Source organism: Vulpes vulpes, chromosome 5 (assembly GCF_048418805.1).
Source record: "Vulpes vulpes isolate BD-2025 chromosome 5, VulVul3, whole genome shotgun sequence".
In the NCBI taxonomy this organism is placed as follows: Eukaryota; Metazoa; Chordata; class Mammalia; order Carnivora; family Canidae; genus Vulpes; species Vulpes vulpes.
This window is the reverse complement of record NC_132784.1, coordinates 3,585,923-3,611,672: the sequence shown is the minus strand read 5'-3', so window position 1 is coordinate 3,611,672 and position 25,750 is coordinate 3,585,923. Positions and strand designations below refer to the sequence as shown.

The 25,750-nt window shown below is 41.1% G+C and overlaps 1 long non-coding RNA gene across 4 annotated transcripts in view; it reads left to right on the top strand.

Annotated features, from left to right (window-relative positions):
- LOC112932716 (uncharacterized) overlaps positions 1 to 25,750 on the top strand; it is a 76,743-nt gene that overhangs the window by 2,078 nt on the left and 48,915 nt on the right. The gene's annotated exons all lie outside the window — the stretch shown is intronic.

The following is a 25,750-nucleotide window of genomic DNA, read 5'->3' as shown; positions in this document are numbered from 1 at the left end:
ATCAGGCTACCTGTTCAGCAGGGAGCCTGCTTCTCCCTCTCACTTTGCCCCTCCCCCTGCTTGCACATGCTCTCGGTCTTTCTCTCTCTCTCAAATAAACAAATAAAATCTTTTAAAAAAATAAAATTAAAAAAAATAAAAGTTCAATCTTGGGGTGCCTGGCTGGCTCAATTAGAGGAGCATGTGACTCTTGATCTCAGGGTCATGAGGTCGAGCCCCACATTGGGTATAGAGATTACTCAAAAATAAATAAATACATAAATAAATAAATAAATAAATAAATAAATACTTTAAAAGTTCAGTCTTACCAGAAAAATTTAAAAAGCATTCATTAAATCAATGAAACATAACATTCCTGCCTCTACTTTCTTCAAAGTAGTGAATTTTTTTTTAATTATGTTACTTAAAATCAGAGACAGACCCATGCTTTGCTTCTGAGAGTGTAACAGATAATCGAATTTCTGGAAAGCAGTCTTGAGATATGTATTAAGACTCATTGAAATGCCTATATTCTTCAATCCTAGAATTTCAAGTTTAGGAAATAATTTAAAATTTTAGCAAAGCTTTAATCACACAGATGTCTGTCATCTTAATATCGAGGCAGGAAAAAATGAACAGACAAGCAAATATGCAGTGTATTCTGGGGCTGCCTTTCCTTCTGCCCCTTCAGGGCCAGGTCCCCACCCCTGTGTCCCTCTAGTTCTGCACAGAAAACCCCAAGGGCCCAGCTGTCCAGTCTATTCTCAGACCTCTGCACAAAGGGCTATTACCACGTGCAATTAACTAAACTATAGTATAGCAATGCATGAAATGTTTGCCAAAACAATGCTTATGAAGTTTTTTGTGATGGGGAAAGGCCGCTAATGTGTTGTTAAGAGAATAATGCAGGATATTGAATTGTATATGAGTATAGTGCCAGCTGCTATCCAAATGTGGTTGGTATCTCTGGGTAGAGCAATTTGGGGTGAGGCTTTTTTCATTCCTTTTTTATTTTCCAAATTTTGTGCAAATACTATATTGATGATCAAAAAGAAATGGTATTAAAAATGCAAATTGAAATGAGGAAGTTGTCTCCTGGGATGCTGATTGGGAAACCACAATATGGCAGAGCAGAAAGAGTAAGCACAAAAGCAGACCGTGTGTGCTGTGTGCCCGTCCGAACTGTGAGGTCTTGGGGACTGATTTTCCAAATCACGAAGAACTCAGACGCAAAGGGCAGTCCTCCTTTCCCTTGGAGAGAAAATAACACCACCTTCGTGTTTTCCTTATGTTCTTCAAGAATTGATTAAGAAGCTTTCATGATCATGATCATCATCATTCCATCCTACAAAGCAAGTTTTTTATTTATATTCTTGTGACTATCTGAAGAATCCTGTGTTCCATAGCAGTAAGACTTTGTGTCATCATTATATAACGATGGGGACTCAGAGAAGACAGGGTAGGTTTACCCAAAGGCACAGGGCACAGTGTAGTTCCTAAATGGAGTTCAGTCCACACTTGCCCATCTCCAATGGCTGGAATGGGTCAACTTCCTACCTCCCTCCTAGGACAGCAAGCTTTGTCTCTTAGAGATGGAAAATCCAGGAGAATCTACAGGAAGAACCAAAAGGGGATTTGTGTTTCTAGAAGCATTATTTCGGGGCAGCCCATGTGTGATGTATGTCCAAGAAGGGCCCCCTGAGTGGTTATCCTCACTCCCTTTCACGTGTAAAAGGCCACAGGATATTTTGAGAGGAAGAGACAGATCTAGTGTCAGAAGTCAGGTCCTCCATTGACCACTTTTCCATCCTTGGCTATATTATTTAAACTGTTCAAGCCTCATCTGTAATAGGGGGTGAATCTCTTTAAATATTGTGAAAATGATGAGCATTATTATACGTAAAGCCCCTGGAGTGTCAGAATTGACCATGTAAACGGTGGCTGTATACAATGGATGCAGATGCAGTCAATTTGGTCTGCTCATCTAGTTGACCTACTTTCTTTACAGACTCATTCCTTATTTGATGTGGTTCGGTGCAGCCATGTGCCATGATGTGCACCATGATGTGCCCATACCCCAGGTGAGCTGTTCACCCCAGCCATGACAGCTGCCTCAGGGTGAGCACGTGACCCAGGCAGAGCCAATCAGAGCCTTCTCTAGGCATGAAGCCATGTATTCCTGTAGGAAAGAAAAGTTCCTCTTTTCGGGAGAGTTGCTAAAATGGGAGGATGTGAATCTATAGTCCTGGGGACCAGCTTGCCCGCCATGTGGACAATCCTTCCTAGAAGATGGAATCCACAAGAGTCGGAGAGATGGGAACAGAGAGAGAAACAGACACAGAGAGACACGTGTAACACTATTGTTTGAGGACTTGGTGCCAGGAAGGCTTTGGTTCTGCCGACCCCGGACCTTCAACTGTCTGGCTACGCCAACCAATACATCTTTTTGTTAAGGCCAGTTGCAAGTCACTTACAATCAGAAGAGTCATGGCTAATGTATGTTATCATAATAACAGCCCTAATTACTGAGAGACAGCCCTAATTACTTCCTTACGTATTGTTAAGTGAAAGTTTCTCTGAAGTGCCTCTCTTCATCCGTCTGCATTAACATAAACCAAAAGGGGTTGGGGAATGGGTGATGATTACAACTGACAGCAGATATAAACCAGGAGTGTCCTGGGCAAATTGGGACACATGAGTACCTGGTGAAGGCACAGAAGTCAAGACTAAAGGTAGAAAAGGAAGCTGAAGACATGCAGTTCACAATCTGTACTCAAGCTGGTACTGAACACTGACATTGACCCACTTTCCCAGGCCCGTCCAGCCATAATTTAGGAGATCCTTGCAGAAATGGGAGGGCGACCTTCCAGAGGCCCTTCTGACAGACTTGTCCCGGGCTTTGTCTCCTGGTTTTCAAACTCCCACCCCAGATGTTTAGCTCCAGTCTTGATCTGATTTAACCAGGCCCTGCAGGAAGCATCTGCAGAGTAGGCCAGTCACTGGGGCCACAAACTGGCCCAGGATATTTCCAAGGCTTCTTGGAAACAAAGCTTCCAGCAAGAACCAGTTACGCTATTTTGCCACCAGTAAATGAAGTCTCCGAGAGCAAAGCAAAATTTTTTAGATAATCAACCCGCTTGTATTTCTCCTCCTATCTTTAAGGTTTTGCTGTCACGTGTGTGGTCTACGATGTAGCTAAAATGTAGTAGAGCAAGAAAATGATATCATAGGCTTCAGAGACAGAAGGCCCAGGCTCTGTCACCGTTAGTCATGTGACCTTGGGTCAGTCGCTGCCTGCAGCTTCCAAGTGGAGCAAATACCCAGCAGGCAAGACTGCCATTGAGAATCAGAGGAAACATAGGCCCTCCTGGCCCTGGGCATACCGGCTTCCATAAATGGTAGTTACTATTAAGACATGTTGTCCTAAAGGCCAGGAACAATGTCTCTCGGTTAATCTGTCCTGTGGCCCTCTTTGTGGTGAGCAACAGCAGGCTGACCTTTGCCAGCTTTACCGACGGGCAAATAGAGACTCAGAAAAGTAAACAGCCCTTTGCCCAGGGCTCCTTCAATAAATCACAGCTGACTTCCTTTGGAAATAAGATTCTATCTAGCCTCTGGAAATGCTCGCTCGCTGGAAATTTACCAGCATCATCTTTGTATTATCTATGAAAAAAAATGGTTTCCGAACAAAGAGCAGGGACGAAATGGCCCATGTATGTTTTCAGGCATTTCTAGAGTTTCATTTGTCTATAAACAAACTAACAAGCTATTGGACTCTTAGGAGGACTGGATGATCACTTGAAATTGAGGTTGACATCCACGTTACCAGGAGCCCTTTAGGAAAGCCATTTCAGGGCATGTAACCAAAGTTACGCTCACGCTTTGGCATCCTGAGAACACAGAACACAGGTTTAAGTATGGTGACACTCCTCACAAGTAAAGCAGTAAAGAGTGGGAAGCAGCCTAAATGTCCAAATATGTATTGGTTAAATAAGCACATTTTTAAATTTGGAGGGAACCTACTAGATGGCTCAGTGGTTGAGCATCTGCCTTTGGCTCAGGTTGTGATCCTGGGGTTATGGGAGTCCCGCATCAGGCTTCCCCACAGGGAGTTTTCTTCTCCCTCTGCCTGTGTCTCTGCATCTCTCATGAATTAATAAATAAAATCTTTTTTAAAATTTCTAAATTTTGGCATATCTATATTTTGAAAATTAAGCTGTCATCAAAAAGTGATAAATGGGACTTCTTCAACATTTAAAAAGTCTGCTCTTTCAAGGAGACCGTGATGAGGTTTTCCAATGAGAAAAAACTCCTCATGACACAAGCAAAGGACTTATATCAAGAGTATATAAACAGCTGTTGTAGCTCAGTAACGAAAAGGTGAACAACTTGTTTTGTTTTAAGATGTTATTTGTTTATGAGAGATAAATAAAAAGAGAGAGAGGCAGAGACATAGGTAGAGAGAGAGGCTCCCTCTACACGGAGCCTGATGTAGGACTCGATCCTGGGACTCCGGGATCACACTCTGGGCTGAAGACAGACACTCAACTGCTGAGCCACGCAGGCGTCCCAAACAATCTGTTTTAACAAACAACACAAAGCCAGGCAAATGATTCGAAGAGACCCTTCATCAAAAATGGCAAAATGCACATGAGAGGATGCTAAACTTCATTAGACTTTAGGGAAATGTAAATTAAAACCAAAATGAGCTAACAATACACACAAGCACGCGTGCACACACACACACACACACACACACACACACACAAATGGCTAAAATTTAAAAGACTGACCACACCAAATGTCGGTGAGGATGTGAAGCAACTAGTACTCCACCCAGAGTCACTTCTCCCCTTATGCCAGATTCCTCCTTCTTTTTTGTTTGTTTTTTTAAAGATTTTATTTATTTATTTGAGAGAGAGGGCATTAGTGGGGAGGGGCAGAGGCAGAGGGAGAAGCACACTCCTTGTTGAGCAGGGAGCCTGATGCAGGGCTTGATCCCAGGACCCTGATATCATGCCTGAGCCGAAGGCAGACACTTAACCAATTGAGCCACCCAGGTGCTCCCCTCCTCCTTCTTTCTTTATGATGAATTTTTCTCTTCTCATCTTTTTCTCTTACCTTTTGTACTTGAGTTCATCATAAATACTGAAACCTAATTGTGGCCCAGCTAAGCCTTTTACTCCCTGAGCATCCTTGTGGCTGCAAGCAAGCACCGGGGTGGAGCAGGGCTGCCCAACTCATGTCACCCTTGTCCAGGCAGCCCCCATGTGTGCCGGGGCTTTGAACATATGCTTCCTCAAAACCTATGCGCACTTGCTGCCATGCCCAGTTCTTCTCCCCTCATGTCTTCCCTGCTACCTGGCAACCCCTACTCGCCCTTCAGACCCAGCTCACATGTCATCTCCTCTTGCGAGCCTTCCTTGAACCATCTGACTCAGGCGGGGCTGAGTAACTTTCTTCTGCACTTCTCTGTGCCCACCTTTCTCATATGCCTGGTGTCTCCCAAAATCAATCTGTGATTGTGGGGGGGGGGGATACTTTAGGACTCAATTCTTAATTCTGACAGTGAGTGGGGATGCACCCACTGTATTCCTCCTAGCCTGGTGGTGACCAGAGTTGTACTTCTTTGTGGGGAAGAACCATTTCTTTCTCAGACTGTGAGTTGAGAAATGACAAACTCCTACACAGGTTGTGGTTGCCTTTGAGCGGAGGCCATGCTCCATTTGAGAACCACAGTCCCCAAGTGACACTCCTGGTGGGGCTGGGGGGATGGTGCTGGGGAGGAACTGGGTCTGGTTAGTTCTGACTCCTGACACTTTCCATGAAGCACGGATCAAACATCCAGCAAATACATGCTAGAACGTTGCCCCTGCACCACTGGCTGAAGACCAGCCTGGAGCTGGTGTCTCATAAGAGGGCAAGCTGCATTCAAAGTTGCCTGCCCTTCTGTCATCACTTATGTCCCACTCTGGTCACTTCCTATCTCTGTTTAACTGACATTTGCTGCATTAAGAATACTACATTTGCTTATGGTTTTATGTCACTGGCCTTGCTTCATTCACTTATTTCCTGCTGACCTGCATTGCTTCTAGAGCCAGTTTCTACTGCCCCAGCCTAGTTCCTGGCCCCTGAGAGCTGGTAGAAGCTGGTAGAAGCACTGAGGGAATGGCTGAGCTCTGACTGGCGGGCCTGCAGGTGTTGGGTGTGGCAGAGCAGACAGTGATGCACAGTCACAGAGCGCAGGTGGCCAGCGTCACTCTTGCCATGAAATCATGTTTCTTGCATTTTATATTTTACGGATTGGGACACAGAACATAATAACAGTTTTTGTTCATTCTAAGTAAACATCTGACAATGTCCAATTCAATGGCCTCTGCCTCTAAAACACAATGTTGGCTTAAATAAAAAATGGCTGAATATATGCACATTCATAGGTAGCAGGGACAGAGCTCAATCCACAGTCTGGGCAGTACGAGAACTTCCTTTACTCTTCTCTCTCAGAGCCTTATTTCACCAAGAGGTCATTCCTGGCTCTATCCTCATTTCCAGACGTAGAAAGCTCTGGTCCTCACATTTGTCTTCTGGCCAATTGTACACCATAGTGTGCCTTTCCCTTCTCTCTCCAGCCTGGGTCCCGTGTCACCCACACGGCTGCATCCCAGGTCTGGTCCAGGGCTTGAGAGAAATATCCAACATCCTGCATGACTGAGGTTTTAGGATACCTCATATTGGAGGTCCTCTCAGGCAGGGGGACAGATGTAGGAATCTTTTTGACTGTCCCTCCATGTTGGGGCCATGGGTATCCTTCTGCAGTTTCCTTAGCCCACTGCCCAAACAGGACAGCAGAGTTTCCCCTGCCCTGTGCGTGACTGCCGGGGTGACTCTGGGCAAAGTGTACTCTGCTCTCAGATTCTTCCAGACCTGGCTGGGAATATCTGTCACCCTCCCTGCCCCCAGGGATTGGTCTGGACAGCAGGGCCAGGGGCTCTCTCAGAACCTAATCTAATTTGTGTTCACTTTCCCTTTGAGTCTCCACAATCCCGCCCTAAGAGTAGCTTTATGATCTGATGATCTGATAGGAGGAAGACCGGCTGTAGGCTAACTCATGAGGCACTGCCCTCAGTGTACTGGCTATAAACAGGTCTGGCTTTCAAATGTCAGAAGCCAAGAATTTGACCCATCCCTGGAAATAATGAAAGCAGAGAGCTCATCTATTTGAACCAGGAAAGGTCGGGGGCAACAGAAATGCTGAGGGGCAAGGCAGTGTTAGCATTCCCAATACTATCCTGTGTACATCATATATAGTTTCTTATGCAAATTCTGTGTATATGTGTATGTATATTTATATATATAAAGTTTATGTAAATCCCACCATAAACATGAAGCAGGGAGGTGTTTTTTGCAGCCTAATTAGACCCCAACACATCCTGCCTGTACGTACAGAGAAGACTGTTGGAAGAGATTTTTGTCCCCCACACAGTGAAATCTCCAGATCAGCAATCAGCAAGCACTGAGCGGGCTAGCCCCAGATGCTGGGGGCACACATAGAGGAAGATACAGCAGGTCCCTGACTGCAAGGAGTCCTCAGTCTGGAAGGGTACAGGCAATACTCTATGAGCCACCCTCAATGCATGATAGTCTGTAACATAATAAAGTGTTGCCTGTTGCCCAAAATTCTACAAGTGGGGGAAAAGCCCAACTTGAACAAGGTAGATATTTTGAATTGATTGACTTTTATAGACACACAAATGTAGACACCTTTGGAGGAAAGCAACTTGTATGGGACCTATGCCTGAGGTCTTAACCAATTGCAGTTACAACTCCCTGAGCGGAGGGAGGTCCCTGCAGTGAACACCTTGACATACCCATTCTAAAATTCTGACACTGGTGCAAGTCATCTACAGGAATGAAGAACATTCCCAAGCCATGACCAGGCTCTTGGCTCAAGCATCTCATCTCTGAGAATGCTACGAGGTCGCCCCGGAGTTGGCCCCACCCTGCCCCAGGGTCCAGGCGAGGACAATTTGGCAGCCGTGAGGAAGCTGTGTTCCAGGGATTGTTGGAGGGGGCCTGCTTGGGCTCTGAAACCATTACAGCCACATTGTGTCTAACTTTGCCCCTCAAGACCGCCTCCCTCTGAATTGTGTTCCCTGTGCCTATAGCCTGTCATCCTCAGCCTCCCACCCCTCATCTGCCTTGCCCTTCTGACTGGACCCTGGCCTTTCCCCTCCCATCTGCCCTCTCCTCTTCCCCAGGGAGATTTTTCTAAAATGTTATTCTGACAGCGCTACTCTCCTGCCCTTCACTGCCTCCTGAGATTCTAGAATAAATTCTGGATACTTTATATTAATGCGCAGGCGCTTGGTGGCCCAGCTCCCACCTGCCTCTGCATCTTCCACCTGCACTCCTAGGCTCCTAGACAGCCCCAGGCCTTACCTACCAAGCCTCCCTTACAGGCCTTGGCACAAGCTGTTCCCTGTGTCTGACCCACATCCTCCACTTGGCCTCACTGTTTCCAGGTCAACTCTAGACCCGGTTCAAGATCCCTCCATCCAGGAAGCCTCCTCAGGTCTGCCAGGTGGGCCAGCTCCTCTGCTGGGAGATCCACAGCACTTATTCTGTCTTATAGTCTGTTTCTCCAAGGAAAAGGCCCCCAACCTCTTCCTAAGTGCCCACTGCCTCTGATGCAGAATGCACTCAAGTGCATGGGAGAAGCTGAGAAGGAGAATGAGAGACAGAGCAAGGGATGTTATATGATTTGCACCTTTTTTGACTAGTTGGAGCCCTCCTCTGGGACAAACTTTGCAGACCATCGGTGTCCACTTAGGGCAAGCAGGCAACATTTGCTCATGGGAGGACTCAAGCCCAGCCTCTCCATCTCTGTGATTCTCAAATTGGGCTTGGGCTTTTGAGGTGTGTAAAGTATACAGAGGTGCACAAGGCAGTCCATATCCTTTATTATAATTTGTTTTTCTGGAGAAGTCTTTATTTTGTTCCCATTTTTTTCTTTACTTTCAACCTTGAAATAATGGCAAATTCACAGGAAGTTGCAAGATAGCAGAGAGAGATTCCGTGTATCCTTCACCCAGTTTCCCCAACGCTAGCATCTCGCATAACTATGACACAGTATAAAACCAGACCCCGGCATTGGTACAATATATGTGTGTAGCTCTTTGTCATTTTTTCACATGTGTAGATTCATATTAAATACCTCCATGGCCACACTTGAATGCACGGCTCTCTTTCTGGGTTCTCTATTTTGTTCCATTGATCCATGTGTCTATCTCATCACCAATACTCCATAGTAGCTATATGTCTTGAAAACAGATAAAGTAGTTCCTTCTTTATTCTTCTTTTTCAAAATAATTTTAGTTATTATATAATATACATAAAGAAATGTATACTATATTACATAATATAGTATAATATACTAAAGAGTTTGACTGGCATCTGTTTCTCATTCCTAGAAGAGAGAGTAAATCCATGATATTTCCAAAGTAATACGAATGTCTGTTATCCACGAGCCCCTTGGATCTCATCTGAGTTTATCCTAAGAGATAAAATGACTCAGGATAAAGGCTGGTCACCAAAAAGACCAACCATGTGATCAGAGTCTGGGGTTTTGAGCAAATGATATCAGCCCAAAATCTGCCCTCGGTGGAAGCAGGGGGAGCCAGAGATTGTGTTCATTCACACGCCCGGTGATTCAATACATAATGACACCCAAAAAAAACTATGGCCACTGAAGCTCAATGGAGCTTCCTGAATGGTACGCAAATCAATGTAGCAAGAGAGTATCCTGATTCCACAGGGAGACAGCACAGAGGCTCTGCATTCCCTCCCAGACTGTGTCCTGTGTGTCTTTTCATTATATTATCCCTAATTTGTATAATAAAACTATAATCATAAGTATAGTACTTTCCTGAGTTCTAGGAGTCATTCTAGTGAATCAATGAGCCTGAGGAGGCTGTGAGAACCTCCCAATTTGTAGCCAGTTGATCTGATGTACAAGTGTCCTGGTGCCCCACTTGTGACTGGCATCTGAAGTGGGAGCAATCTCTTTGAGGACCATGATCTTTAATTTGTGGGGTCCAGCTCTGTGTAGCTGATGTCAGAATTGTATGGTAGTACACCCACTGCTGTCAGAATAGATGGAATTGGAATAGCAATTTTAGTTCCTTTGTCTCTTCACATAAATTCTAGGATAATCTTTTTATATCTACGAAATTTTTTTCTGTGATTTTGATAGGAATTGCACAGCCAACTGAGGGAGAACTGACATCTTTTCAATGTGCGGTCTTCCAACACATGACCACTGCAATGTCTCTCCATTTATTTAGATCTTCTTTGACTTCTTTCATCAGGGATTTCCCGCGAAGAAAAACTTTGCAAATGCAAACAGGGATTGTTTTATTTCTACCTTTTTCATCTGTATGCCTTTAATTACCTCTTCTTGATTTATTGCCCTGGCTAGATCTTCCAGTACTGCATTGAACAGCAGTAGTGAGAGTAGAGATCCTTGTCTTGTCCCCAGTATTAGGGGACCATTAAGTATGATGTTGGTTGTAGGTTTTTTTTTTTAAGATGTTCTTAATCTAACTGAGAAAGCTCCCTCTAGCTCTAGTTATGAGTTTTTATCATAATGGGTATTGAATTTTGTCAAATGACTTTTCTGCATCCATTGATATTCCTTGCATCCCTGGAATAAATCCCACTTGGTCATGGTGTGTAATTCGTTTTATATATTTCTAAATTCTATTTGCCAATATTTTGTTAGGAATTTTTGCATCTACATTCGTGCCTCATATGATTATCTAAACATCTAACATTAGTATATTCAGAATGAATCATTCAGGGATGTATTTATTTGCAAGGTAAGTCAGTAAACACTGGCTTAAGCACATGAGAGTATTTTTCCTATATAATAAGAAGTCTGGAGAAAGGCAGTCTAGGGCAGATGCAACTGTTCAAGGATGTTGTCAAGGACATATGTTTCCTTCCATCTTTCCTTTTTTCTTTTTCTTCCATCTTCTGACTCAGTCTAGTTTGTATATAGAACATTTATGCTCACAGCTGCAAGATGGCTACTGCACCTCCAGTTTTAGTCAGGGAGAAATGGAGAGGAAAAGAGGAAAAGACTGAATCTATATGCCCTCCCTTGTACAGAGGTTATCCAGGAGCTTCACCCCATGAATCACTTGCTTTCATCCCAAGGGTAGAACTGGGTAACCTGCTAGGCTTAGCAAAAAGATAATTTGGGAACATAAACATTAAAGCTAGTACTGTGCTAGGGGCACCTGGGTGGCTCAGTTGGTTAAGCATCCAACTCTTGATTTCAGCTCAAGTCATGATCTTGGGGTCATGGGATCAAGCCCTATTTGGGCTCTGCGCTCACTGCAGAGTCTGCTGGAGATTCTCTCTCCCTTCCCCATTTGCCCCTAACCCCATGCTCAATCAATCAATCAATCAATCAATAAAATCTTAAAAAAAAAAAAAAAAAAGCTGGCAGTCTGCTGTAATCAGACTTCTCCCAATAGAAGGGAGGCAAAACAGGCAAACATCACTGTCGGCACCTGGATTATACATGCCTGACCATCTTATAACTGAATGCTGTAGGCTACATCAGGCTGGAATCTGTTTCCATTTAGGATTATATTGACACCAAGTAAATTACTGTATCTTAATAAATAGAAAAAAAAAACAGGAGGAGGAAGGCAACTCCTCTGCAATATGGCAGAGGAGTAGGGTCCTCAACTCGTCTGGCCCCACCACCTTACCCAGATAACTTTCAAAACATCCTGAACATCTACAGATCGACCGGAGATTTAAGAGAGAACAGCTGGAAGGCTACAGGGAGAAAAGTCTTTGCTTCTAACAAGGTAGGAAGGCAGAAAAATCTAAAAATAAAATAAAATAAAATAAAAAAATAGAAAAGAATAAAGCAAGTAGCCGAGCTAAGTGGAGCAGGGGGAGCCTCTGGGGCAGGGAAGCGCAGCCCTGGAGAAGCGGGAACTTTAAAAATCCGCCCCCCACCCCCACCCCCCGGAGTTTTCCTGGAGGAGAAAGTGCTGAGCAGGGAGCTCGGGCAGGAGGGCAGGAGGGCAGCGGGGTCACTGCAGGAGGAGGCCCGGGAGGGCTCCCCGCCACCCACAGCCCGACACGGGGATGCCCTCGGGGCATCCGGGAGAAGCCAGTGGGGCCCGCGGGCGGCTCGGGATGCGGGTGGCTGCGCCCCGTTCCCTTCGGGAGAGGTGGCCCCGGACTGTGGGTGCAGCGGCACAGGCCCCAGATCCAGGGTGCCCAAGTGGACGAAGCCGGCGATCCTGCGCCCCCCTGGACAGGCTGAAGCGGGGAGGGCACCGGGAAGGAGGGACTGAGCTGCCGGGGCCCCCCCAGGCTGTGCAGAGCAGCGCGCCCCGCGCCGGCCCCGGAGCACCTCTGCCAGGAGCGCTCGGAGCTGCCGCTGTCACCCCAGGGCGCCGCCTGCAGAGCTGGAGACCGGCCGTGTGGGTGCTGCTGGTGCTGCTTGTCCACCCTGTGCTCGGGCGGGGGGCACCGGGGACAGAGGCCTCGCGGGGTCAGCAGCCCCCACTGAGCCCGGCACCGGCAGGGCGGGGCAGCTCCCGCAGGTGCACACACCTGAGAGTCGGCGCAGCAGCCCCTCCCCAGGGGACCAGCTGGAAGGACCGGGGAAGAGCAAGCTTGGACCGAGCAGCCTGGAAAGCTCCAGGGGAGTCGAGGGAACTACAGTATATAGAACCAGAGGGCACCCCTCCTTTTTACCCTTTTTCCAGTTTTCCAATTACAGCTCGTTTTTATATCAGACTAAAAATCTCCAATTTTTTTTCTTTTCCCACGTTAACTATAATATTTTACCAGCTCTTCATTTTTAAGTTTTTCCTTTTGACTTTTAAATATCTATGAATACATGTCTTAGATATGTTTTTCATTTCTGGATTCCCTTCAACATATTCAATTTAATTTTGGTAGATAAATAATTTTGGTAGATATGAGATATGGGTTTTTGTTTTGTGTTTTGTGTTGTTTCTGCCTAATTTTTTTACGATGCTGGAAGTTAATACCCTCTAAAACATGACCAACATACACCCAGAACCAAGTGAAATACCGTGCTAGTTCATTCTGTGAGATTAGATTCTCTCTTCCTTCCCATCTGCCCCCTTCTTTTACCTTGTTTATGTTTTTGTGGTCAGTGTTGGAGCTTTCTATAAGTATTGCTGGTTTATATAAATTTAGGATTGAGCATCTTATAACATACAGAACAAAATACACTCCAAACCAAGAGGATCGCCCTCTAGGACCCCCCAGGTAGACTACCTTCTCTCTCCACTACTAATTCTTCACCACCACCATCCACCACCCCCATTTTTTCTCTTTTTCCTCTTTTCTTTACTTTTTTTTTTCTCTTTTTCTTTTTTCTTCTTTGTTTTTGGTTTTTGGCTTTTAATTTTTACTACTTTGTTTTAAAATTTGTTTTCCACTTTAGTGGTCCTTTCACTTTGTTCTGTTCTAGTTTTTCTTTTATTTTCTGGTCTCTGACCTTTTGGAAATCATCTAGTGTGTATTTTACTTGGGTGGTGATTGATATTGTTGACTCAGCACACTCATACAGCCACTCTGCACTGAACAAAATGACTAGAAGGAAGAATTCACCACAAAAGAAAGAACCAGTAATTTCTGCCACAGAGTTAAAGAATTTGGATTTCAATACAATGTCAAAACTTCAATTCAGACGTACAATTATAAAGGTACTGGTGGCTCTAGAAAAAAGCAAAAAGGACTCTAGAGACTGTTACCCCAGAATTGAGATCTAATCAGGCCAAAATTAAAAATAGATTAAATGAGATGCAATCCAAACTGGATGTTCTAACTGCTAGGGTTAATGAGGTGGAAGAGAGAGTGAGTGACATAGAAGACAGGTTGATGGAAAGAAGGAAGCTGATGAAAAAAGAGAAAAACAATTAAGAACCCATCAGGAAAGGCTTAGGGAAATAAATGATAGCTTGAGAAGGAAGAATATATATCTAATTGGGATTCCAGAAGAGGCTGAGAGAGAGAGAGAGAGAGAGAGAGAGAGAGGACCACAAAGTATATTTGAACAAATCATAACTGAGAACTTCCCTAATCTGGGGAAGGAAACAGGCATTCAGATCCAAGAGATAGAGAGGACCCCCCCCAAAAAAAATCAATAAAAACCATCAACACCTCGACATTTAATAGTGAAACTTGCAAATTTCAATGATGAAGAGAAAATTCTTAAAGCCGCACAAGACAAGAGATTCTTAACTTATATGGGGAGAAGCATCAGATTTAACAGCAGACCTCTCAACAGAGACCTGGCAGGCCAGAAAGGGCTAGCAGGATATATTCAGGGTAATCAATGAGAAGAACATGCAGCCAAGAATACTTTATCCAGCAAGGCTCTCATTCAGAACAGAAGGAGAGATAAAGACCTTCCAGGATAGGCAGAAACTGAAAGAGTATGTGACCACCAAATGAGCTCTGCAAGAAATATTAAGGGGGACTCTGTAAAAGAAAGAGGAAGCCCAAAGAAATAATCCACAAAAACAGGGACTGAATAGGTATTACGATAACACTAAATTCATATCTTTCAATAGTTACTCTGAACATGAATGGGCTAAATGATCCCATTAAAAGACGCAGGGTATCGGACTGGATAAAAAAGCAAGACCCATCTATATGCTGTCTACAAGAGACTCATTTTAGACCTAAGGACACCTCCAGCCTGAAAATGAAGGGGTAGAGAACCATTTACCATTCAAATAGTCCTCAAAAGAAAGCTGGGGTAGCAATCCTCTTATCAGATAAATTAAAGTTTATCCCAAAGACTGTAGTAAGAGATGAAGAGGGAATTATGTCATACTTAAAGGGTTTATCCAACAAGAAGACCTAACAGTCATGAATATTTATGCCCCTAATGTGGAAGCTACCAAGTGTATCAATCAATTAATAACCAAAGTAAAGAGATACTTAGATAATAATACACTAATAGTAGGAGACTTCAACAGACACCACTTTCATTAAATGACAGAGCTTCTAAGCAGAACATCATCAAAGAAACAAGGGCCTTAAATGATACACCAGACCAAATAGATTTCACAGATATATATACAGAACTTTGCATCCAAACGCAACTGAATACATATTCTTCTCAAGTGCACATGGAACTTTCTCCAGAATAGACCACATACTGGGTCACAAATAAGCTCTCATCTGATACCAAAAGATTTGGATTGTCCCCTGCATATTTCAGGTCACAATGCTTTGAAACTAGAACTCAATCACAAGAAGAAATTTGGAAGAAATTCAAACACATGGAGGTTAAAGAGCATCCTACTAAATGATGAATGGGTCAACCAGGAAATTAGAGAAGAATTAAAAACAGTCACAGAAACTAATGAAAATGAAGATACAGCCATTCAAAATCTTTGGGATACAGCAAAAGCAGTCCTAAGAGAGAAATACATCTCAATACAAGCATCCCTCAAAAAATTGGAAATAACTCAAATACACAAGCTAATCTTGCATCTAAAGGAACTGGAGAAAGAACAGCAAGTAAAGCCTACACAAAGCAGAAAAAGAGAGAGAATAAAGAATCAAGCAGAACTCAATGAAATAAAGACTAGAAGAACCATAGAACAGATCAACAAAACCAGGAGTTGGCTCTTTGAAAGAATTAGTAAGATATATAAACCTCTAGCCAACCTCATTAAAAAGAAAAAAGACTCAAATTAATAAAATCATGAACGAGAGAGGAGAAATCACAACCAATACCAAGGAAATACAAACGATTTAAAAAACATATTATGAGCAGCTATACACCAATAAATTAGGCAATCTAGAAGATATGGATGCATTTCTGGAAAACCACAAATTACCAAAACTGGAACAGGACAAAATAGAAAACCTGAACAGGCCAATAACCAGGGAGGAAATTGAAGCAGTCATCAAAACCCCCCGAGACACAAAAGTCCAGGGCCAGATGGCTTCTCAGGGGAATTTTATCAAACGTTTAAAGAAGAACTATATTAATATATTATATTATATTATATTATATTATATTATATTATATTATATATTAATATACTATTATAATATTAATATATTATATAACATATTAATATAATATTATAACATTAATATAGTATCTAATATATTAATATAATACATTAATATAATATAATATTAAGAAGAAACAATACCTAAAATATATAATATATAATATATATTATTAATTATATTATAACTAATAATATCGATATTAACACATTAATTATATAATATATTAATATATTAATTATAATATAATTAATCATACTATTATAATATTAATATATTAATGATATAATAATTTAATATTGATATGTTAATAGTATATTGATATAATTATGTATGATATAATATTATATTATATATTTTATTCTGTATTTTATCATATATTATATATATATATAAAACCGATGCCAGGGGCATCAAATTGCCAGATTTCAAGCTGTACTACAAAGCTGTGATCATCAAGACAGTATGGTACTAGCATAAAAAGAGACACATAGGTCAATGGAACAGAATAGAGAACCCAGAAATGGGCCCTCAACTCTGTAGTCAACTCATATTTCACAAAGCATGAAGGAATACACTGGATAAAGGACAGTCTCTTCAATAAATGTGTTGGGAAAATTGGACAGCCATGTGCAGAAGAGTGAAACTGGACCATTCTCTTATACCATACACAGAGATACACTCAAAATGGTTGAAAGATCTAAATGTGAGACAAGATTCCATCAAAATCCTAGAGGAGAACACAGGCAACACCCTTTTTGAACTTGGCTACAGCAACTTCTTGCAAGATACATCTATGAAGGGAAGGGAAACAAAAGCAAAAATGAACTATTGGGACTTAATCTGGATAAACAGCTTCCGCACAGCAAAAGAAACAGTCAACAAAATTAAAAGACAACCTACAGAATAGGAGATTTTTGCAAATAACATTATCAGATAAAGGGCTAGTATCCAAAATCTGTAAAGAACTGATTAAATTCAACACCCAAGAAAAATGTTCCACATCACTTGCCATCAGGGAAATACAAATCAAAACCACAATGAGATCCCACCTCACACCAGTGAGAATGGCAAAAATTAACAAGTCAGGAAACAGCAAATGTTGGGGAGGATATGGAGAAGGGGGAGCCCTCTTGCACTGTTGGTGGGAATGTGAACTGGTACAGGAAAACAGTGTGGAGTTCCTTAAAAAGTTAAAAATAGGGGCTCCCTGGGTGGCTCAGCGGTTTAGCGCCTGCCTTTGGCCCAGGGCACGATCCTGGAGTCCCGGGATCAAGTTCCGCGTCGGGCTCCCGGCGTGGAGCCTGCCTCTCCCTCTGCCTGTGACTCTGCCTCTCTCTCTCTCCTATGTCTATCACAAATAAATAAATAAATCTTTAAAAAAAAAAGTTAAAAATAGAGCTACCCTATGACCCAGCAATTGCACTACTTGGGTATTTACCCCAAAGATACAGATGTAGCGAAATGCTGGGACACCTGCACCCCAATGTTTATAGCAGCAATGTCAACAATAGCCTAACTGTGGAAGGAGCCACAATGCCCTTCGACAGATGAATGGATAAAGAAGATTTGATATATATACAACAGAATATTACTCAGCCATCAGAAAGGATGTAATACCCACCATTTGTTTCAACATGGATGCAACTGGAGGGTATTATGTTGAGTGAAGTAAGTCAATCGGAGAAGGTCAATCATCATACGGTTTCACTCATATGGGGAATATAAGAAATAGGTGAAAGGGACTATAAGGGAAAGGAGGGGAAATGAACAGGAAAAATTAGAGGGGAAGACAACCCAGGAGAGACTCTAAACTCTGGGAAACGAACGAACAAAGGGTTGCAGAAGAGGTGGGTGGAGGACTGGAGTAACTGGGGGACAGGCACTGAGGAGGGCACTTGATGGGATGAGCACTGGGGTTTATATTATATGTTGACAAATCGAACTTCAATAAAAACAAAATTTTAAAAACCCAGCAGATTTCATATGTCGATGTTGGCATCAAGTTAAGAGAAGGACAAACAATATCATCCTGCTCCATGAAAAGTTTGACGATACTTTAAGGGGAGAAAGTGGTTGGAGAATTGAGTCTTCTCACAGCTCTACATTCAATGGCCATGCTGCACATGAAAATTAAGACAGCAGCAAGAGTTGGCATCCAACTGTTCACCCTGAGAGCATGATCTGCCTTATTTTTCATAAGGCATGATCCTTTATTAAATTTATGTTGTTAAATTTATGTTGTTATTTTGATACTTTTGGTTTTATAGGGTTTTTTCTTCCAACTTTCCCTTAATGGAAAATTTCAAACATAAAGATATATAGAAAGAATAACACAATTCCAGATTTCAAGCTATAGTACATAGCTATGGTAATAGCTATGTTAAGCATGGTACTGGCACAAAAATAGACACATAAATCAACAGAACGAGATAGAGCCAAAAAAAAAACCTTGATTATATGGAGGCAAGAATGCACAAGGGGAAAAAGACAGTCTTTTCAATAAATGATGCTGGGAAAACTGGACGGCTACATATAAAAGTATGAAACTGGACCGCTTTTTTACACCATACACAAAAATAAACTAAATATAGATTAAAGACCTAAATGTGAGATCTGAAGCCATAGAACTCCTAAAAGAAAACATAGGTTATCTCTTAGATAACCATCTTAGCAACTTTTTTCTGGATCTGTCTCTTCAGCCAAGGGAAGCAAAAATAAGCTTAGAACTACATTAAACTAAAAATCTTTTGCACAGAAATGGAAACCATTAACAGAATGAAAAGACAGCATACCAAAAGGGAAAGTATATTTGCAAAAGATATATCCAAAAATGGGTTAATATCCAAAATATATAAAGAAATCCTACAACTCAACACCAAAAAACCCACAAATAATCCTATTTATAATGGGAGAGGACTCAAATAGGCATTTTTCCAGAGAACACATTCGTACCACCAATAGATAATGAAAAGATGTTCAACATCACTCACCATCAGGCAGGGAAATGCAAATCATAACCACATTGGGGTATCAACTCACACCTGTCAGAATGGCTATTATCAAAAAGACAAATATCAAGTGCTGGTGAGGATGTAGGGAAAGAGCCCTGGTGTAGTGTTGGTGGGAATGTGAATTGGTGCAGCCACTGTGGAAAACAGTACAAAGGTTCCTCAAAAAACTAAAAATAGTTAATTCTACTCATGGGTGCTTACCCAAAGGAAATGAAAACACTAACTTGAAAAGAAGATGCACTCCTGGGACGCCGGGCTGGCTCAGTGGTTGAGCGTCTGCTTTTGGCTCAGGTTATGATCCCCAGAGTCCTGGGATCAAGTCCCACAAAGGGCTCCCTGCAGGGAGCCTGCTTCTCCCTCTGCCTATGTCTCTGCCTCTCTCTGTGTGTCTCTGATGAATAAATAAATAGTATCTAATTTTTTAAAAATCTAAAAAAAAAAAAAAAAAAGATGCACTCCTGTGTTTATTGCAGCAGTATTTGTCAAAGCCAAGATTTCGAAGGAACCTAGGTGCCCACAATAGATGAATGGATAAAGATGTGGTATACGTTGACAATGGAATATTACACAGGCATAAAAAATAATGTAATCTTGTCATTCAGGACAATATGGATTGACCCTAAGGGCATTATGCTAAGTGAAATAAGTCAGACAGAACAAAATAGATACTGTATGATTTCACTTACAGGTGGAATCTAAAAAAATAAATCAAACACACACACACACACACACACACATCCACACATCCATAGACAGTTTCATAAATACAGAAAACAAACTGGTGGTTGCCAGAGAGAGGGGATAGAGGAATGGACAAAATAGGTAAAGAGGATTAAGAAGTATAAACTTCCAGGTACAAATTTACTTAAGATAAATATGTCATGGGGATAAAAAATGCAGCATCGGGAATATAGTTGTAATAACCTTGTATGGTGCCAGAAGGTGACTACCCTTATTGCAGCAAGTGCTGCATAATGTATACTGTTGTCCAATCACTATGCTGTACACTGGAAACCAATATAATGTATCTTGATTTTTAAAAATGTGTTTCATTAGCATTAATCTTACATTGTCAATAAATACTAGAATATCTTTTGAAAAAAAACATCACCGGGATCCCTGGGTGGCGCAGCGGTTTAGCGCCTGCCTTTGACCCAGGGCGCGATCCTGGAGACCCGGGATAGAATCCCACCTCGGGCTCCCGGTGCATGGAGCCTGCTTCTCCCTCTGCCTATGTCTCTGCCTCTCTCTCTCTCTCTCTCTCTCTCTCTCTGTGTGACTATCATAAATAAATAAAAATTTAAAAAAAAAGAAAGAAAACATCACAAATGCTACTATACCCATCACCTCAATGCAACAGTTGTGTTCACTGGCCACATTCTACATATTTAGTAAATATTACATATATACATGATATACATATAATTATATATAACTTACATACATGTGTTATGTATTATATATACAGCATACAGAATTTCTATATTATATATAGTATATAAACAATACATATAATATATATTTTTTAAATAAATGTATAATATATATGACCTGTTTGAAATGTAGCTGCAGGCATCATGACACTTCACTCATAGAGGCTTCAGTGTGCAGCTCATAAATTATACTACTATTATCATACCTAAGAAATTCAACAGTAATATGTCTACAGCATCTCATATCAAATTTATATTAAATTTCATTTAATTCTACCAGTTTTATCAGTGTAATTTTACCCTTATTGGGTTTTTTTTCTTTTTTTCCTTTTTTTGAAACAGGATTCAGTTAAGGTTCACGTGTTGCATTTGTTGCTGGGACATTTTAGTCCATCTTGAACAGTCCTCCCTTTTGGCAGGGGGTATGATATTACCTGTTTGAAGAAACCAGGTTGGCTGTCCTATAGAATGTCCCATATTCTGAACCATGCTTCCTCAAGGTTTGATTCGACTTGTTCCCCTGGACTTACTGTCAACTGGAAGTTCAGTTTAACCACTCATCAGCAGACCCCTGACACTGTGTACCTCGCACCATATCATCATATCACACCATATCATCATATCAGGAAGTGCCCGATGTTGGCTCATGCCAGTATTAGTGATACTTTGTTTACTCATTTGGCCAAGGTGGTGGCAGTCCATTCTTTCCATTGTGGAGTCATGTTTTTTATCTTGCAATCAGCAGAGGAGCTGAGAAATGTCAGTGTGGCATCATGCAAATATCCTGATCCTACCACACTTTCAACTAAGTGGTTTTAGCATCTATTGATGAGCCATTCATTCCAAAGTCAGTTACTTCACTAAGGATTGCAAAGTAATTGTTCATTCTAACAGTGCTTCTGCACTTTCTGCCAAAAAGGTAGTCTAAATGCTTAATTCTTTCTCTTTATTTCCAGAATAAAGAATTGGCAGAATAGCCATCTAGGCTAAGTGCGGTGGGGTTTTCCTCTTCTTCTTGCTCTCTCTTTCTCTTTCTTTTTAAACATTACTATGGACTCATGGGTTTTATTCAGTGTTTCTAATCACTTCAGTCCTTTTTTTTTTTTAATGTTCAAATTGTCCCAAATTTGGCCAGTGGGAGGCCCCTTGTTCTTTTTATGTCCCTATCAGTCTTTTTTTTTTAATAAATTAATTTTTATTGGTGTTCAATTTACCAAGATACAGAATAACACCCAGTGCTCATCCCGTCAAGTGCCCCCTTCAGTGCCCGCCACCCATTCCCCCCCACCCCCCACCCTCCTCCCCTTCCACCACCCCCAGTTCGTTTCCCAGAGTTAGGAGTCTTTATGTTCTGTCTCCCTTCCTGATATTTCCCACACATTTCTTCTCCCTTCCTTTATATTCCCTTTCACTATTATTTATATTCCCCAAATGAATGAGAACATACACTGTTTGTCCTTCTCCGATTGACTTACTTCACTCAGCATAATACCCTCCAGTTCCATCCACGTTGAAGCAAATGGTGGGTATTTGTCGTTTCTCATGGCTGAGGAATATTCCATTGTATACATAGACCACATCTTCTTTATCCATCATCTTTCGATAGACACCGAGGCTCCTTCCACAGTTTGGCTATTGTGGACATTGCTGCTAGAAACATCGGGGTGCAGGTGTCCCAACGTTTCACTGCATCTGAATCTTTGGGGTAAATCCCCAACAGTGCAATTGCTGGGTCGTAGGGCAGGTCTATTTTTAACTCTTTGAGGAACCTCCACACAGTCTTTAAAGGAGTATCAATCAGGATTCTCAGAAACAGAACCAATAATTTATTGACAGAACCTTTTAAGGAGTACTTTAAAGGAGTATCAGTCAGGATTCTCCAATTAAACAGAACCAATATAATTTATATATTATAATTCTATAATTATTATAATTATGTATATATTTGTATACCATATAAATATATTTCATGGGTTAATATATAATTATAATGTATAGTTACACATTAATTTAATATGTAATTATATTTTGTGTATAAATATATTTAAGTATTATATATTTGCTATATAATTATTATAAGATAATTCACATGATTGGACAAGTGACTTTGAAATCTATAGGGTAGGCCAGCAGGCTGGAAACTCAGGCAGGCTTTTGATGTTATAGTTAGGCAAAATGTCTTTTGTCCCAGGAAACCTCCATTTTTGCTCGTAAGGCTTTCAACCAATGGGATAAGGGCTCACTCACATTATCAAGGGTGAACCCCTCTACCTAAGTCAGTTGATTGCAGATGTCAATCACATCTACAAAACACCTTTATAACCATGTCTACACTAGTTTTTGACCAAAAAACTGGGCACCATAACTTACCTAAGCTGACACATAAAATTTATCATTCTGGCAAAAGTGTTGCAAGCTTACCTTGTATTTTTCTCTCTCCAGTCCTAGAATCAGCCATTTCTCCAAAAGTTCTCATTTCTTCCAGTGAAAACTGATAGTAAAAAACAAAATCCGGGTGCTTAGTTTGCCCATTGCTCCTGAGATATGATTGCTCATTGGCCCTTTCCATGGATGCTGTTAGAAAATTCACATTTAAAAAATCATACATCCTTATTGATATTTCAAATTCAAATTTAATATTGCAAATATTGCATATCCCCCTCAACTTCTTTGATTTTATTTTATTTTTTTTTTAACTTCTTTGATTTTATATTTCTTTTCCCTTAAGCTGAAAGTCTTGGTTGCAATTAATACATTTACTTACTCACTTTCTCCTAAACCATGCATCAGATAAGTTCAAAATTACATTACTAACTTACTTGGAGGACTAAAACTTAAAGTTTAAGATTTTTTTCAATTCTTTTGAAGTATAGATATGCTGAACAAAAAAAGCAAACAAAAAACAAAAGTAAAGCATTATGTCTCCTGGTGGTACTGCAAGTTATTCATTTTTGGTAAAGTATGAACATCCTTCATGTTAGATTAATGCTAGTTTGAATCTTACTGGTTTTGTCATTTTGTTTACATATGGCTTCTAAATTTGCTTTGGTTTTATAGTAGTATAAAAGCCATCAGCATAAGGAGTTTATGCTTAATTTTATATTCATATATATGTAAGAAACATTGTAATCAAAACAATTTCGGTCATAGTTCCAAATAAAGATCTCACAAGGAAGCCAGTTGTAGGCATTTCTTCCTTGAACAGCAAGAAAAAGTACAAAGTTAGTAAAAAAGAAAAAACAACAAAAATTTACAAATTCACTTTTTGTATTTTTCTACAGTGAGTGAGTTCTTTATAAGCCCAGATCATTCTTACAAACTAAAAAATAATAATTAAAAAAACAAAGCTACTTTTAAAGTACAAATTAAGCCCACATTTGGGGTAAGGGAGAATTTCTTCCTTTAAGAGTTGGCAGACACGGGAGATCCCTGAGTGGCTCGGTGGTTTGGCGCCTGCCTTTGGCCCAGGGCACGATCCTGGGGTTGGGATCGAGTCTCGCGTCAGGCTCCTGGCATGGAGCCTGCTTCTCCTTCCTCCTGCATCTCTGCCTCTCTCTCTTTCTCTATGTCTATCATGAATGATAAATAAATAAATATTAAAAAAAAAAGAGTTGGCAGACACTGCTATAAGCCCAGATCTGGATTTTAGAAAAAGCAGAAAACACAGACAAGCTCAAGAAAGAGACTGCTGTTAGAGCTAATAGTAAATAGGTGACTCCCTAGAAGGAAGAGGTATAATAAAGGAGGCCAAGACACCCTGACTCATTCTTTTATGATGAGGGCTCATGCCCTTTCCTCACCATCAGTATGGCTGGAAACCATTTCTAAAGCCCAGGACTGCCTGCTGGGTTGATATTGTCACATGCAGTAACCCAGGACTTTCTCACTCCTTCCTCAGTTGACCCAGCATGGGGGATGCTTCAAACTAGCATTTCTGTTCCTATTGTCTACAAATGCATCTATACTTATGCACACATAGTCATACGTGTTGTTGTCTTTGACTCCTTGCCTTTCACCATAGGCTTCCTTCCTCTCTGGACTTCATACAGTGATTTCATGAAGCTAGACTATAATAGCTGGAGGAGCCCTCAGGTACCATCCTGTCCAGTTGAGCTCATTAAGAAGCCTGGAAGCCAAAGTCCAGAGAGAGGGATGGACTAACTGATGGCCACATTTTCTAGTGAGACAAGCCTCTGGGCCTATCCCGAGTTCCACACTTGACTTTCTCTCTTGTATTCTCTAGGCATAATCCTGATGAGCTCACAAAATGACTCTAGCCCACGATTCCACCAGAAAGGGCAGGACAGGAGTACCACAAATTGGGGCAGACTGCAGTTGGCTAAGCCAATAGGATTTCCCCCTGTCCCTTACCACCTCCCTTAAAGAGCTTGGGGAAGTTAAATACCTTACCAGCCTCCCCTGAAACCAAGTTGACATTTGACGTAGCTCTAGGAAATGAAACTTAAGTGAAAATTCTCTGGGATGGGGAAAGGTTTCTGCTTTTCTTGATTAAAAGGAAATTGCAGCGCTTCCTTCTTCATGCTGCCTTGAGTACAAATAAAATGTCTAGAGCCCCAGCAGCTATTTTGTGATCACAAGACAACTGGCAAGAGATTTGTACATAAGTACTGATGCCATGAGTTCCTGAACCAATGCAAGCAGTTACCTGATTTGGAGAATCTTTTTATATGACTAGGCCTCTATAGAGAGTATTTTCTATTTTTTATAGCAAAAAGCATTCTTTCGTGCATGTGTGTGTTTATTTGAACATTTTATGCAGAAAGCACAAGTTACAGTGATACATATGTTCATCAACATTGGTAAATATGTCCCAAAACGATTATTTTAATCAGAATATTTTTTTATGTTTTAGTTTTATTTATTTGCTTTTTAAATTTGAAGTATATTGACATACAATATTATATTAGTTTCAGGTGTGCAACGTAGTGATTCAACATTTTATGCACATTGTGAAATGGTTACAGTGATAAATCTAGCTGCCATCTGTCACCAAATTTGTCACACATTATTGACTATATTCCCTATGCTGTACTTTGTATTCCCAGTCTTATGTTATAATTGGAAGTGTGTATCTTTTAATTCCCTGCTCCTATTTGGCCCTTCCTCCCACTCCAGAAAGTATTTTTCTTAACTGACACGTACATAAACCACTTAGAAACAAGTTAGTTCAACAGACATGTATTGAGCCCTTGCCATGAACCT